Raw genomic sequence first — 12,731 nt, forward strand, 5'->3', positions numbered from 1 at the left:
ATTTTCTGACAATGTTTAAAAAATATTTTAGATTATGTTTTAGAATGTTATTTTTTTTTAATTTTTATTTATTTATGATAGTCACACACAGAGAGAGAGGCAGAGACATAGGCAGAGAGAGAAGCAGGCTCCATGCACCAGGGCCCCGACGTGGGATTCGATTCCGGGTCTCTAGGATCACACCCTGGGCCAAAGGCAGGCGCTAAAACGCTGCGCCACCCAGGGATCCCTAGAATGTTATTTTCTCTCCTGGCAAATGTTCCTGGGGAATTACACAAAAATTTACCACTTGGGTCTAATTTCTCTTGAAATGATATATACTGCCAAAATATCTAAATGAAATAAGAAAAAAAATTCAAGTTTTACTGATAAAGGCAAAACATCTGAATAATTGAATGAATCACCCCATTTTCATCTGGGTGTTTTGTTAGAGGGTAGCTTTAGGCATAACTACACAATAGAAAGTGAAATGAAGAGGAACGAGCTAATTAGTGTTGTCAAATAAACAAGAGTGTAGAGGGGCCAAACTTGGTGTCTTGATCCAAATTAATCAGCGAAATTTTCTACAGTAACTGAATAATTTCCAAATTTCAATTTTTCTTTTTGTTGTAAAGAATTATCAGATAAATTCATGTATTTTTTGTCATCATTCTATTTTACTCTTGACCATGCTTTACATCCAACTTTTGTTTTTGTTCCTCTTCTTGGCTTCTTCTACTTTGATTCCATGATGGCTTCTGCTTTTCTTCTCCTCTGTTCATTGCTTGCAGTATAGATTATACAGATGGTCTATAATTCAATCTTAAAATTGTCAATAGTGATCAGTGACAGATACTCAAAATTATCCTTTGATAGTCTGAAACCATTATGTCATATTACTAATTAGCTGACCCGCCACTATCTGCCTCATATGAAATTTGTTCACATAATTTCTAAATTTTTTATAATATATTTTAATTGTTCCTATAACTGTTAAGTTCAACTGATGTCCTCACCATCAAACCACATCATTAAATACCTTTGTATGTGGAAATGTGCTTATTTCAAATAACCTTATTATTATTTCCAACAGCTATTTCGTATAGTTTATTTCAAAGTCATTTTTAACAAGGTGAAGGCTTCTCAATCCCCTTTAGAGCCATTGTAATCAGCCTAAGTCAATTCAAACCCATTCTTTTTACATGTTGGATTTTCCAAATGCCGCGTCTTTTTGGTACAAGCTAAGAGCCACATCTAAGCTTTTTCAGTGCTTGTGAAATAATAGTGGCATGAATAATCATAATAGATGTATTCTTTTTCAATCTCACTAATCAAAGTTAATAATGAGGTATAATGAGTAATATCTTTGTGGAAAATTATACCAACAATTGTCATGTATGAAAAATTCAAGTTTTATAATTACACAAAGGGTATGATAATGCTGGGTTATAATTTTCTTACTATAAATTATTTTAAATAGGAAATAACTTCCTTCTTATTAGCCAGTGGATACTGGGATATTCTGTTGCTTAACCGCCTGCAGGGGGCCAGGTTACTCAACCATAACTTTCAGTATTGCATTTTTTTAATTTCCATGCAAAATCCAGATTAGTCCTGTGACTCTTTTGGTCAGCAAACCAGCATGATTCACTTTGAGAAATGTGTCACTCTTCAGTCCCTGACCGCATGAGTTTTCTGCCAATTTCATTAAAATCTAGACGTTGCATGCCTACCGATTTTTCTGTTTCTGGAAGGTAGCTCCATAACTGCTTTATCCCATAGTGATGTAGGAAGCAGGGGAGAAGGTCTCCTCTTGGATTATAGTTTCTCAGCTCCTCTCCTCTTCCAGGTGCCTTACAAATTAGAATCTCTCAGCCAGGGAAGTAAGCATCTAACCATTTGTACTATCATTTTGGACCTTTTTGTCAGTTGCTATGGAATGCATTATGGACTTGGCATTCATGTCTTCCGGGTCTACAGTTATCTTTGCTGGGGGCAGGGAAGCTGCTCTTTAACTACCTTGTATTAATGACAGTTTGTTCTTATTTGATGTAGTATAAATTTCATAACCATAACCATTTTCTGCAGTGTGTATAAAGGCAAGTTTGTTTACAAGCTCTTTGTATAAACTTAAAGATACTTTGATTCCCAATATAGCCATTTAGCACTTAGAAGTGTGATTTCTCTATAACTGTGAAAGGGACTTTATATGTATCTTCAGAGACATGTGCAAATGTATTCTTAATTTGTCAAATGTTACTTCAAGCTATATGCGGTTATTAGCTTATATACATGTGATGCATAATAAAATGACTTAGTAATCATGTGGATGACTTGGTGTGTAGTGAACAAAATGAGGCCTAAACCTTACGATTGTTTTTTTTTTTTAATTAAAAACTCAACACGCAAGACACAAATAATCCAATTAAAAGTGGGCAGAAGACATGAATAGATATTTTTCCAAAGATGACATACAGATGGCCAACAGACCCATGAAAAGATGCTCAACATCACTCATCATCAGGGAAGCACACAATACAACTACCATGAGATGTCACCTCACAAAAGGCAGAATGACCAAAATTAACAGCACAAGAAACAACAGGTGTTGGCAAGGATGCAGAGAAAGGGAGCCCTCTTACATTGTTGGTGGGAATGAAAACTGGTGCCTCAACTCTGAAAAACAGTATGGAGGTTACTCAAAAACCTAAAACTAGAACTACCCTATAATCCAGCAATTGCACTACTAGGCATTTTACACAAGGAATACGAAAATACTAATTCAAAGGGATACATGCACCCTGATGTTTATAGCATCATTGTCTACAATAGTTGAATTATGGAAACAGCCCAAGAAGATGTGATACACACACACACACACACACACACACACACAGTGGAATATTAGCCATAAAAAGAATGAAATCTTGCCATTAGCAACATTGTGATGGAGATAGAGTGTATTACGCTAAGTAATAAGTCAGAGAAAGACAAATACTATGACTTCACTCATATGTGGAATTTAAGAAACAAGACAAAAGATCATAAGGGAAGAAAAGAGAGAGGCAAACCAAGAAATAGACTCTAAACTATAGAAAACAAACTGATGATTACCTGAGAGGAGGTAGGTGGGAAAATGAGTTAAACAAGTGATGGGGATTAAGGAGTACACTTGCTGTCATGAGCACCCCGTGTTGTATGGAAGCACTGAATTACTAAATTTTACACCTGAAATTAATATTATACTGTGTGTTAACCAACTGGAATTTAAATAGAAACTTTACAAAAAGAAATGCATGCATTTTTTTGCTTTAAAAAAACCAGACTTATAAAAATGCACAAAATGATAAAAATACATAAATTTCAATCATTTTAAAAGAGAAAGGTTTTAGATTACAAAGAATAAATGCAATGATTATGAAACACACATATTCAGGGAAATTAGTTATCTTTTTAACGGTATATGCCTACAGTAATTTTATAACCAGACGATGTGATTACTTTGAATTTATGATAGTCTATGTAAAGTTTTAATTTTGCATTTTATAATTTTCCTACAAGTTGTATTTAGGGAAATACAACATCCCCAAGTTGTATATGTATTATATGTATTTCTGCACATGCAGTTTGACTTTAACAAGAGAATTTAGAGCATCACATTTATATTTCATAGGTTAATAATAAATGCAGTCAGAAAAATTCTGTTCATTCAATCATTGGTAATTTTAAAAATATGAATTGACTGATTGCTTGACCCAATTAAATAATCAGCTCAATATGTCAAATGAAATTTTTTATAATAAAATGATATCAATAAGAAACCAGTTGTGGCTGTAAATTACACACACACACACACACACACACACACACACAGAGTTTGGTGTTTAGCACCAGGACAGTGTAGTGACAGGTTTATGACAGCTAGCCATGATAAACACATGCCCAGGGCAAATTATGAATTTGTTTGTGTTCAGGACTAGAATTGTGTACAGCTGCTCCGAGTGTCTGTAGTTTATGGCTTGGATTAAAGATCTCCCAGGTTTATGCACTTACTAAGACAAATGCAGGATCTGGGCATTTTATTATATCTTTACTTATTTTTATGTTTTTGAAAAAATAAATAATTCACATAAGCTTTTTTAATGGAATGAAGAAAAAATTAAATGCCTTCTGCTTTGCTTTCCTCCATCCTACCCTCACTCTTGTAATCTCTGACAAGAGAGGTGTGGCCAAATATTACAATATTAATTTTAAAAAGTCAAGGCACTATAAATGATGTGGAATTCACCTTTCCAAATAAAAGGGATGTGGTAATATTTCTTCCTTCTTTTAATCTTAATTCAATTAGCCAACATATATTACATCACAAGCTTCAGATGTAGAGTTCAGTTATTCATCAGTGGCATGAAACACCCAGTGCTCGTTATATCAGCATTTCTTTAATACATGGTTACATTTGAGCCATTAAGCACAAGCACGGAAAAGAGGAGTTTCAATCTTTAAATCATTTGTTATATAATGAAAGCAAAAAGAAAAAAATTCATATAGGGTCTAAGGGTTGCATAAAGTTGTAAGGAAAGGTTTCGTATTGAATGAAGACGATGGTCTCATCATTAGAGTAAACCTCTATTAGGCCAAGGTGTATCTTAAATGATGCCAGACCGGTAATTGGAAAAATGAATAAGCACAAACAGTCATTGTCTGTAATTCCTTTGTTTCCCAGTGCTGCACTTTGCTCAGAGCTTCCCAGACAGCCAGAGACCTGTCCTTCCCTTCACACTGTGCCTGGATTTCTGACACACGCTTCCCCAGCAGTTCTAGGAACAGGGCTAGACTGAAGAGCTTGTAATCTGACTTTTCTCCCCAGAATCTTTCTCCAGGGTGTTAGTGGTGTCCCACAGTGTTACCTGTGCCTGTCAGACAGCCACAGATCTATGCGATTGCCTTTGGGGGTTGCAAATTGAGTGAGTTACCCTGCAGCAGGGATAATCTTTGTTTCTGTGTACCTGTACACAGAACCTGTACCTATTCAAGGTTGGCAAGAAGCTACAAAAGGTCTCACAGGCCATACTTGTGCAAGAACCCTCATGAGGTTCTATACACAGACATATAATTTGCTTTATGACATCAAGCTATTTGTGCCATAAAGTATAAATGAAAATCTTATCGATAAGGAGTACATATCAAGGCTGCCAATAACATCCATTGTTGACAAAGGCCTACTAGACGAGGACTCTTAGAACGCCAGATAAATTAGATTGGGCCATGTCCTTCTGCTTAGGGGTGAGGACGAGAAAAATAGTACCTGACATCCAAGTGCTCTTCTCCAGGTACTACTGTCAGCTTGGTCTTGGTGTTCACCTGTGGAATGTAATCACATTCACAGAACATCAACAATAGATGAGGCCACTCTGTAACCTTGACGAATAACAAAAAAGAATATGATTCCTCTGTAATCAGGTCTGTAAATAGACAAAACATTGGTAATATCTATGCTACAAAAATGATCCAATATCCCACACTCTCGTGAGTGACTCCTGCTTCTTTACTTACAGCTCTAGCCTTAGTCTAGTCTATCCTCCTAGATGAGACTTACCAAGATCCTCATTCAATTACCCCCTACACCATTTCCTGGCAGCATCCAAATCAGAGCAAACACCACTTCCTTAAATCCATCCCCCAAATCGCATAACAGAAGAGCAAATTTTATAATTTCGCTCCCCTTCTCGGGGAGATGTTCTAAGGTTCCCATGATGTGTGTTTTTCCTCACAACAAAAAGTAATAAACCCAATTTATATAATTTCAGGTATGTTCCTGGTAATCATTGGCTAGAAGATAAACTTACTAGATGATTATAATGGGAACTTTATAGGTGATGGAACAACTATGGTGCTTCTGATGACAGTCATTGGTCATAAGGGTTTTCTTGTTATGTTAAAATGTACATAACATAAAATTTACCATCTGGACTATTCGTAAGTATATAGTTCAGCGGCATTAAGTACATTTACATTGTTGTATAGCTACATCACTATAGCTACATCACTATCTATCCATCTCCAGAACTTTTTCATGATGCTAAACTGAATCTGTATACCCATTAAATCATAATCTTCATTCTCCATTTCCCTAGCCCCTGCCTGATACCACAGTTCTGCTTTCTTTCTCTACATATTTTACTATTTTAGGTAGCTGATATAAGTGGAATCACATAATAGTTGTTCCTTTTGGGTCTGGCTTATATCATTTAGCATAATGTCTTCAAAGTTTACCCATATTGTAGCAGGGGTCAGAATTTCTTTTTTAAGGCTGAATAATATTCCATCGTGTGATTATACCACATTTTAAGTATTTATCTGTCTATAGACATTCATCTGTCAATGCCTTTTAGCAATTGTGAATAATGTTGCTATAAACACTGGTGTGATTATAGTCATCATTTTTTTTTTTTTTAAGCAAGGATGAGTGAAAATGTTTTGGAATTTTTTTTTTTTTTTTGATTCTGCGCATGAACCTACAGGAATCTCTTCCTTCCCAGGCTACCCTCCACCTCTAGCAACTCCCATGCCATAAAGAAATCAAACGTTTTGCTAGTGATAGTCCTTCAAAATCTACATCATGTTATTTCTAAGTGTCATCACTGACTTTACCGAAATAGTACTAGGGATGGGACAGATTAGGGGAAATGATAGAGATGCAGAACAATTTTGAACCAATTTTTCTTTCAAAATGTATTTTCAAAACTAAGTTATAAGTCTTTTGGTACTCAATGGGGTGCTAAAAGATAGGCATGCTAAGGGAGGTTTATTGACATCAAGGCGAGAGATACAGCCTTGTCATTTCTTTATTCAGCCATTAAGCTGTCACTTGCCACTATCTGCTGGAAACAAGTTCAGGGACTTGCTGCTCTATCTTCTCTCTCTAGGACAGAGCACATAAGAGATACTCACGAAATATTTATGAAGTGAGTAAATGAATAATTATTACAAGCCCTTATGCCTTAGTACTGTGAGAGGCATTACAGGATATCAGCACCATCCCTGTCTGCATAATGCTTTAAGACTAAATGCAGAATTAGAACACACAAGATAGCTATAAACAAACTGCAGTGGGTGTGCAGAAAAAGAGATTACTTCCACTATGGATAGGAAGGGGAGTAGCAAAGATGAGTTTGAATGGGAAGAATTTTGCCAGAAAAAAGCAAGAAGTGCATTCCACAGGGGTGGTAAGAGGCATAACTATAAACTACACTTTACTGAGTTCCCATTCTGTTCAATAAACTTTAAATTCTCCACTTCATTTAAGCTTCATAATGCCTTCCGTCTTCCCACTTTCTCTTCACACTTGAGTTCAGGAAATACTTTCTCTTCACACTTGAGTCAGGAAACCAAGAAGCAGGAAAACATGGATTTGAATCCAGGCCTTCAGATGCCAGAGCCTGTGATTCCAGCCCCTAGATTACATTCAGTGGGTGCTAATTAGCTGCTTCTGGGCTGGCACATAAGGTGCAGACATGGGCAAAGAGAGAAGAGAAAAGACTGAATACTGTAGGGTTAAGATGGTGGAGGGAAGTGGGGGACACTGCTTTTTACCTACTTTGAACTAAGTACAGAGAGCATTTTTATACTCAAAATACAATAAAGTTGTTTGAATGGAATATTGTAGAGAATAGTAAAGCAGCACTGATTATTAATAGTTACTTTTACAAAGGTTCTTCCTTGTCCTTTTATACTCCTTTTCTTCAAGTTTGACTCTATACACATATATTTCCAAACACTGTGTTTTTTAATGATCCGGCTGAGATCATTAAACAGAGTTCGTCTTTTAAAATATTGTACAGCTCAAATGTGTCCTAATGTTTCCTGGCTGAGAAGAATCTTTGTTTTTAAGAACATAATTTGAGGACAATTTAATTGTAAAAATAAAATACATATATCTCCAGCAATTAGGAAATACTGTGAACTACCGAGAGAAAACACATAGCAAAGAGCCATGTATATTTTTTCCTCTAATATATTTTACTTTTTCAATTGAAATATAATTAACATAGAATGTTATGTGAGTTTCAGGTGTACAGCACCTTGATTCTATAATTCTATATATTGCTGAGTGCTCACCATGATAAGTGTAGTCACTACCTGTCACCAAACAGCATTGTTACAATATTATTTATTATATTCTCTATGCTGTACTTTTCACCCCCTTATTTATTTATTTATTTTAGAACTGGAATTTTGTATCTTTTAATTTCCTTCACCTATTTCACCCACTCTCTACCTACCTCCCTTCTGGCAACCATCAGTTTGTTCTCTGTATTTAAGAGTCTGCTTTTTTGTTTGTTTGTTCATTTGTTTTGTTTTTTAGATCACACTATAAGTTAAATCACATTGTATTTTTCTTTCTCTGACTTATTTCACTTAGCATAATATCCTCTAGTTCCATTCATGTTGTCACAAATGGCAAAATCTCATTTGTTAACTATGAAATAATCTATTATACTATATATATGGTTTAATATACATGCGGTATATTACATTATACCACAAATTCTTTATCCACTTATCTATTAGTGGGCACTTGGGTTGCTTCATTATTTGGCTACCAAAAATAATGCTGCAGTAAACATAGGGGTGCATATATCTTTTTGGATTAATGTTTTCATTTTCTTTGGATAAATACCCAGTAGTGGAATTACTGAATCATATGGTATTTCTATGTTTAATTTTTTTAAGGCTCCTCCATACTGATTTCCACAGTGGTTGCACCAACATACATTCTCACCAACAGTTGGATGAGGGTTCCTTTTTCTCCACCTCCTTGTCAATACTTGTTATTTCTTGTCGTTTTGATAACAAGTGTAAGGTGATCTCTCTTTGTGGTTTTTTTTTTAAATTTTTATTTATTTATGATAGTCACACACAGAGAGAGAGAGAGGCAGAGACACAGGCAGAGGGAGAAGCAGGCTCCATGCACCGGGAGCCCGACGTGGGATTCAATTCCGGATCTCCAGGATCGCGCCCTGGGCCAAAGGCAGGCGCAAAACCGCTGCGCCACCCAGGGATCCCCTCTTTGTGGTTTTGATTTGCATTTTCCTGATGATGAGTGATGTTGAGCATCTTTTCATGTGTCCGTTTCTATATCTTCTTTGGAAAAATGTCTCTATTCAGGTCTTCTGCCCAGTTTTTGATTGGCTTTTTTTATGGTGCTGAGTTGTATAAATTTTTTATGCATTTTGGATATTAACCCCTTGTCAAACGTACCATCTATAAATATCTTCTCCCATTTGGTATGTTGCCTTTTTGTTTTGTTGATGGTTTCCTTCACTGTGAAAAAGCTTTTTTATTTTAGTGTGGTTCCCATGAGTTTACTTTTGCTTTTGTTCCCCTTGCCCAAGGAGATATATCTAGAAAAATGTTGCCAAGGCCAATGTCAAAGAAATTATCTATATTTTCCTCTAGGAGTTTTATGGTTTCAGGTCTCACATTTAGGTCTTTAATTTTGAGTTTATTTCTGTGTATGGTGTAAGAAAGTGGTCCAGTTTCATTCTTTTGCTTGTAGCTATCCAGTTTTGCTAGCACCATTTACTGAAGAGACTGTCTTTTCCCCAGCGTATATTCTTGCTTCCTTTGTCACAGATTAACTGACCATATAAGTATGGGGTTATTTCTAGGAAGAAAGAGCCATTTATGTTTAAGAGTGGAAGTGGCTATGAAGTAAGGAAATGTTCCAAACAAACAAGTAGTAATGTTTATAAACTGGGCACAGTGTGATTTTGATGAAGAGCTAAGGATTATACACATGAAAGTTTTAAAAGTAGCATGAAAGCACTGCAACAAGTCATTTTGCTCTTTCCACTTATGCTTAAAACATTTTTTTAAGATTAGCTATTATTGACACCACAATTAAAAATCTTTGGTATTTTCTCACTTCTGTTGTAGACATGAAAATCTTTTTTTTTTTTTTGGCTCATTATGTATTTATTGGCTCATTGTACGTATTGACATATTATATATTATATTGGCACATTAATTTTTCCTATTTTTTTATTATGGTGAAATATACATAATGTAAAATTTACTATCTTACCCACTTCTCTTTTTTAAAGATTTATTTATATGAGAGAGAGTGTGTGTGAAAGAGAGAGCCAGGGGAGGGGCAGAAGGAGAGAAAGAATCTTGAGCAGGCTCCCTGCTGAGCATGGAGCCCAATATGGGACTCGATCTCACAACCCTGAGATCATGACTTGAGCAGAAACCAAGAATTGGATGCTCAACCAACTGAGACACCCAGGCGCCCTTTAACCATTTCAAAGTGTATATATCAAGGGTATTTAAGCCATTCATAATGTGCAATCATCACCAACCATCCATCTCTAGAACTCCTTTCATCTTGTAAAACTGAAACTCCATACTCATTAAACAATAACTCCCTATTCCTTCCTCTCTCCCAAGACCCTGGAAACCACCATTTTACTTTCTGTCTTTATGATTTTGACTACTTCTAAATATCTCAGATAAGTGTACACATTCTTTTGGCCTCAAGGCTCATTCATGCTGTAGCATGTAAACATGAAAATCTTATTCCACACCTTGAGTTGTCTGGATAGAGTAAAAACAAACAAACAAAACAAAACAAAAACAAGGGAAATATTTTCATTCCTCCTCTTGCTATTTCCAGCAACTATACACAGGAGAAAGAATCCCAAAGGAAACAGAGCTGTAGAATAATAGAGTCACAGGGGGCCCTAGAAGTCAGTAACAACTTCTAGTTTAGTTTATCAGTTGATTGTGATGGTTAATTTTATGCATCAACTGGTTAGGCTATGATGCCCAGTAGCTTAGTCAAACACTAGTCTAGATGTTGCTGTGAAGGTCTTTGTGGATGTGGTTAGCATATATAGTTATTTGACTTTGGTTAAAGCAGATTATTTTCTATAATGTGGTGGGCCTCGTCTAATCAGTTAAAGGTCTTAAGAACTGGGACAGGTTTCCTAAGAATTCCTCTTCAAGGCTGCAACATAGAAATCCTATCTGAGTTCCCAGCCTACTGGCCTGCCTTTCAGGTTTTCTAGCCCTCACAATCACATGAGCCAGTTCCTTAAGGTAAATCTGTCTCTTCCTTCTCCTTCTATCTTTTCCTCTCCTTCCTTCCCTTGCTCCCTCTCTCTCTCTCTCATAAATAAATAAATATATATAATATGTATATTTCTCTAGAGAATCATAACTAATACAGTGGGATAACTAAAGTCCAGTGAAATTACATGATCTTCTTAATGTCATTTAGTAAGTGATGGCAGAGCTGGTAATAGAGAGATGGGGAAACTGGGTCATAAAATTGCCTACAATATTGATTATAAGGCTGGGAAAGAAATCCAGAATTATCAACTTCCAGCCCTGTCTTTTCTGGTGGGTTGCATGCTGAGAAATGTGAAATTTCATGCAAAACCAATATATTAGAAATTCTGAAACTTAAAGGAGATAAAACAGGGGAGGGATTGTTGCTTCACCAAAAGGCAAGTGTACAATTCTTTATAGAGACAACGTTCCTCAACATTTAAAGTAGTTTCATTAAAAAAAAGCTTCACAAACCTTTTAGAGACACATAAGTTCAACACACTTGAACAGGGCACTTTTTTTTTTAATAGTAAATGGAGCCTAAAGCCAAAAGAAGGAAGTAAATAATATATTTATTTTTTATTGGTGTTCAATTTGCCAACATATAGAATAACACTCAGTGCTCATCCCATCAAGTGTCTCCCTCAGTGCCCATCACCCAGTCACCCCTCATCCCCTGCCCACCTCCCTTTCTACCACCCCTAGTTCGTTTCCCAGAGTTAGGAGTCTCTCATGTTCTGTCTCCCTTTCTGATATTTCCCACTCATTTTTTTTTATCCTTCCCCTTTATTCCCTTTCACTATTTTTTATATTCCCCAAATGAATGAGACCATATAATGTTTGTCCTTCTCCGACTGACTAATTTCACCCAGGGCACGTTTTTAAAGTGTATTTTGTTTTAAAATATCCCCCAAATCCAATAATTATTTCATTCTTTTGAAGATGAATGCTCTGTGAGGATAGAAACGGCAATGAGGGAAATAAACATATGTTATCTTAATAGACATACATCTCACATTTTGTGTGATGCTTTGCTGATAACAAAGTTTTTTCAGATACACTCCTTCCTGGAAGCTTCACCACGAATCTCTGAGTTATTATCACCATTTTATAATGGAGATAACCAGGGCTGGCAGACACAAGAAGACTTGCCCCAACTATTCTGAGACAGAGCAACTGATTCCCAGATCTGAGCTCTCTCCTCATGCACGGCCCTCCCACGATGCCAGCAGAACACCAATATTAGTCAGAAGAGTGGTATTTGTAGGTCTCTTGACCTAGAATCTTACAGCAAGCTAAATTCTCATTCTAATCAGAAGGTTTTGCGGGCTCCTACTGGGCTAGCAAGAATATTAAGATTTACCCCAGGAAAAAAAAAATCCTAGGACATTTCTTAAAGATAACCCTACCATGTTCTCTCGAAGCTATGAATTGATTCTAGGAAGCAATGGAAATTTTGATCACAAGGATGAGGAATGATCTCTTCTCCCCATCTTTTGCATAGTGCATCCCATTTGGAGTAAATACTCTGTGAACCCCAAATCCTCATACAATAAGCAACCTTTAGTTGTGGTTTTTAGTAATGTAGGGTTTGCTGAAACGAAATGATCATTCCCAGGTTTTATAGCTCTCTCCTA

The sequence above is a fragment of the Canis lupus genome, chromosome 4 (genome assembly GCF_003254725.2).
Source record: "Canis lupus dingo isolate Sandy chromosome 4, ASM325472v2, whole genome shotgun sequence".
Classification (NCBI taxonomy): domain Eukaryota; kingdom Metazoa; phylum Chordata; class Mammalia; order Carnivora; family Canidae; genus Canis; species Canis lupus.